Source organism: Triticum dicoccoides, chromosome 5B, assembly GCF_002162155.2.
Source record: "Triticum dicoccoides isolate Atlit2015 ecotype Zavitan chromosome 5B, WEW_v2.0, whole genome shotgun sequence".
Taxonomy (NCBI): domain Eukaryota; kingdom Viridiplantae; phylum Streptophyta; class Magnoliopsida; order Poales; family Poaceae; genus Triticum; species Triticum dicoccoides.
This window is the reverse complement of record NC_041389.1, coordinates 136,861,574-136,866,833: the sequence shown is the minus strand read 5'-3', so window position 1 is coordinate 136,866,833 and position 5,260 is coordinate 136,861,574.

The window sequence follows — 5,260 nt, the reverse complement described above, 5'->3', positions numbered from 1 at the left end:
AGAGGGGCTGAGCAAAAGCGGTAACATAGCCAAACAACGGTTTGCTAGGAAGGGTAAAAAGGTTAGAGGCTGACATGGCAATTTGGGAGGCTTGGTAAACAAGTGATAGGTAGCGCAGCATAGCGATGGAACGAAGCAACTAGCATAGCAATGATAGTAGTGAGATCCAGAGTAACGGTCATCTTTCCTGAAATCCCGCAAGGAAGAAGAACGAGTCCATGAAGAAGACGAACGGATGAAGACGAACCAAGCATAGACGAACGAATCCTCACGATCGCAACGAAACAGGAACTATTGAGAAGAAGCACAACCGGAAAGATGCAAATAACACGGTAAACACACAACACATAAACATGGCATGATGCCCAACCAAGTATGATACATGACAATACTATATAATGCTACTCATGGCAAGAGATATTGCATATAAGAACAACACATCAAAGCAAGTTTAAATGAGGCCAAAAACAACATATAACAAATCCGGTAAGTCCTCATATGCAAATTTAGAAATTGGTCCAGAACTGAATAAATCTTATGTTCAAGTTATTAAACAGAAAGTTAAGATGCACCAAGATGATCTACATGAAATTCTAGTCAAGTTACATATGAAGTTCATTTAGTTCGGAGCTACGGCCTAGAAGATATGACCAAAACAAGTTAAACATGACATTGATGCAAAATACATTCAAACATCAAGCAAACACACCCAAAACAAGGATTCAACATGACATGATGAAACTTCATGCAATTATAAGCAAGTTTCATATAGAGCATGCTCAAAACGGAGCAACGGTGCAACACATACACTCCAAAAAAGATATAACAACAATCTGTCCAAAACAGCAACTAGGCACTTTGCAAACATCAAACCAACATGCTACAGGAATCATATGAGCACAAACTTTACATGCACTTCATGTACAGATAAAATACTTCAAATATCATTAAGGTTCAGGTTCATAGGCATCAAGATTAAACCAATATGCTCAATGCAAAAAGCAAATTTATAACACAGGGACATATACATAAGCAGAGTTAATAGATGGCAAGTCGAGAGCAAGAAAGAGACAAGCTAAAACAATTAAACATAGACACCAATGGCATGGAATGAAAGTAAAAATAACAAAGAGCAAATAACATCATGGCATCATATACATATGGCTCATGGATTAGTGGGAACCAACAAGACAAGATTGAAAGTTAAAACAGTTTCAGCAAGTGTAAATCAACAACATTATCATAGCATGTTTGCAAGCATGGAAAAGAGGCATATGATATCCAAAATTAACAACCATGGAATATGAACAAAGTACTCATGGCATACTACAAAACATGTAATTGGATCATCTACAGAATAGGCATGAATCAAACTATAACAAGCTCACAGCAAGGCATCATGAAGTTAATAGAAATCTGGAACAACATATAGGCATGTTCATGGCAATGAAAACATATTCTACAGGACATATATGAGGAATCCAAAGGAATTTCATGATAGGGCATAACATAGGAAACAAAACATGTCAACTAAGCATCTCCAGAATATGCATGGATTAGTTGGTAGCCTCAAGCAAACATGGCCACATGATATGACAGATTCAGCATTGACAGAACATTAACAGCAAGTAGCCCACTTCACAAGCTTGATGCACTCGCTACAGGAAATATAAAAATACATGGATTGCACTCCTGTAAATATGGCATAAATATGCTCCTAAAACATGTACACATCATGCCCATAGGATGCACACACAAAATGAAACAAAAATGACAAATCAGCAAGTTACAACAGTTAACAGAAACATGCACTTTTGCAACAGGTATTAAGATATCAATATGCACCCTAACATGAATTCAAAGCACACCAGCGTGTAGAGCTTGAAAAGCAGAACATGTGCATATCTAGATTATCATCATATCATCAACAGGGACAAAGTTGTGGCACTCACAAGAGGCATACATGATGTTAACAATCAGCAGATTACAATAGTTCATATCACATAGCAGTTTTGCAACGATGATTAAGGCATCAATATGAATAGGAACATGAATTCAAACTACTCCATCATCAAGATCACTCTGAGATGAACATTTTGACATATTATCCACGCAAAACGGGGCCACATGCTCATAGATACAAGCCACAAAAGAATGCAACATGCTACTAAAAATCAGGGACAGACAAATTTTTCACCTCGGGGAAAACTAGACGGAGAGGTCCAACGGGACAACATGGTGCAGCAGGGCCGTGGGCGGTGTTTGGTTTGCGGGATGCCATCGCCCGGGGATGAGGGCGTTCAGGTCGGGGCCGGGCCCACCTGTCGGTGAGGCGGGAGAGGTAGAGGGCGGCCATGGCAGGACGAGGATGGCGAGGGGAGGTCCGGCGGGGCCGGATCTGGCAGCTCCGGCCGGATCCCGGCGTGGCAGGGCGCTGGTCACCGGCGGAGCGGCGGTGGGAGCCGGGCAGCGCGGCGAAGGGGTCACCGGACCTGGGCGGCGCCGGCCTAGATCTGGACGGAGGTGAGGCAGGAGCGGCGGCGGGGTCGATGCGGCAGGGCAGAGCAACGGCGGTGGCGACGTGGGTGGAACGGTGGTGAGGCGGCGGCTTCGGGCGCTTGAGGCGCGACGGCGGGGCTGGAGCAACGCGGGGAGGAGACGGGCGGCGCACGCAGGCTCGCGGGGCCCTCTTGCAGCCCAGGGGCAGGCCGGCCATGGGCTCTGCGGGCTACGGCGGGGCTGGGGCATGGGGACAACGCGACAAGTCCAGGTGGTGCTCCCGGAGTGGCTGGAGGCGATGACGCGGCGGCGGCTGGCCACTGGGGCTTGCCAAGTGGCGGAGGGAGGCTGGGGCGCACCGGATCTGGAGGGGGAGGCGGTGGCGCAGCAGTCGAGGTGGGAGGAGGCACTGAAAACGAGGAGGAGAGGGGCAGCTGGCTACGGGAATTGAGGAGGGGGTAAGTTGGAGGCCAAAAATGAAGAGAGGGGGTGTATATATATGGAAGGGGGCTAAGGTTAGGGGGTTTTTGCTCCGTTTTCGGACATCGGATCTCGATCCAATGGTCCAGAGCGGAGGGAGTCTAGGAGAGGAGTTGGTGGGCTGTGAAGAATGACTTGGGCTGAGGGGAAAGAAGATAAGTGCAGCCCGGCGGCAGTTTCGGAGACCGAAACGTCCGACGAATATACCGGCTATATCGCGGCCATATCTTTAACGGTAGGGCTATCAAACGGACTCTGAATGCGACGAAATTTGACAGGCGGTCTACCTACACTATAATAAGACCGCACGCCAACTTTCATCCCATTCCAAGAACATTTTTATGCCACTTATAAAATAATATTTCGGAGGTGCCGCGGGTGTGTATGTGCTCAGAACGGACAATGGAAAGAACTGGGAGAACCCGAACAGATGCAAGTTTTTAAAAACATGCAGATGAAATGCAGATGATGACATGGCAAAGTGCAACACGCAAGCAAATGACATGGCAACGACGGCGAATAACTGGAAGACACCTGGCGCATCGGATCCGGGGCGTTATAAACAAGTATGAAATTATTTTGCAAGAATAAAACTACGAGTACTTTATGAGAATAAAACTATGAATAAATTGGAAGGTAATAAAAGTGGATAGCTGTTGTCAACAAGAAAGTAATTTGTCCCTACACGATCGATAAAAAGTACCGGTAATCATTCTTGCAATTTTATATGAGGGAGAGGCATGAGCTAACATACTTTCTCTACTTGGATCATATGCACTTATGATTGGACCCCTAGAAAGCATCTGCAACTACTAAAGATCATTAATGTCGTGAAACCCAACCATAGCATTAAGTGTCAAGTCCTCTTTACTCCCATACGCCATGACCCACTTATCCGCGTTTAGGCTGCTGTCACCCTCACAACACCGACAATAAGCAAACTATGAACATATTAAACACCCTATAGTAGGGGACCCTCACGTTTGCACGAGACGGAGGGCACCGTAGGACAGCACCATAAATAAAATATACAATCATACCAGCCAAGATCACGATTAACCCATAGGACAAAACAGATATACTCAAACATCATAGGATAGCCAAATATCATTAGGAAACAATATATGGAGTTGAGCACCATGTTTAAGTAGAGATTACAGTGGGGATAAGGGGTGTTACACCGCTGCATAGAGGGGGAGAGAGTTGGTGTTGACGGTAGCAAGATTGTTGATGTAGATCGCCGTCATGATCCTAGCCCCGGCGGCACTCCGGCGCCACCAGGAGAGAGGGGGGAGAGCCCCCCTCCTTCTTGTTCTTCCTTGGCCTCCCCCTAGATGGGAGGAGGGTTTCCCCTCTGGTCCATGGCCTCCATTGCGGCAGAGGGGCGGAGCCCCTCCGAGATTGGATCTCCCTCTTTGTTCTCTTCTGTTTTGCGTTCCCCAGATCTGGCCCTTCACGGTTTCTTAAATTCTGGGAGATCCGTAACTCTGATTGCGCTGAGATTTTTACACGATTTTTTCCCATAAATTATCTTTCTTGCACTAGAAGAAGGGCTCCAACCGACGTTCGAGGAGGGCACAAGACACCAAGGCGTGCCTGGGGCCTGTGGCGCGTCCTGGTGGGTTGTGGGCTCTGTGGGCCCCCATTTGCGTTGATTCCACCTCCTAAAAATCACATATATTCCACAATAATTCTCTGTAAATTTTTATCGCGTTTGGACTTCGTTTGAAATGGATTTTCTGTGATACAAAAAACATGCAAAAAACAGGAACTGGCACTGGGCACTGGAGCAATAGGTTAGTCCAATAAATCATATAAAAAGTTGGCAAAAGTATGTGAAAGTTGTATAATATTAGCATGAAACAATCAAAAATTATAGATACAACTGAGACGTATCAATTACTTTCGGCATTATTTATTTTGATAGCTCTAGATCAATAAAACTCCTCGATAACATAGGGTCCTTCCCATTTTGAAAGGGGTTTTCCTGCAAAGAATCTAAAACGAGAGTTGTACAAAAGAACATATTCTCCAACTTTGAACTCACGCTTTTTTGATTCTTTTATCATGCCATCTTTTAACCTTTCTCTTTAAATAACTTTGCATTTTCATAAACTTGGGTCTCCATTCATCTAATGAGTTAATATCAAATAACCTCTTTTCACCAGCAAGTTTTAAATCATAATTGAGTTCTTTAATTGCCCAATATGCTTTATGTTCCAATTCAAGAGGCAAATGACAAGCCTTTCCAGAAACCATTTTATAAGGAGACATACCCATA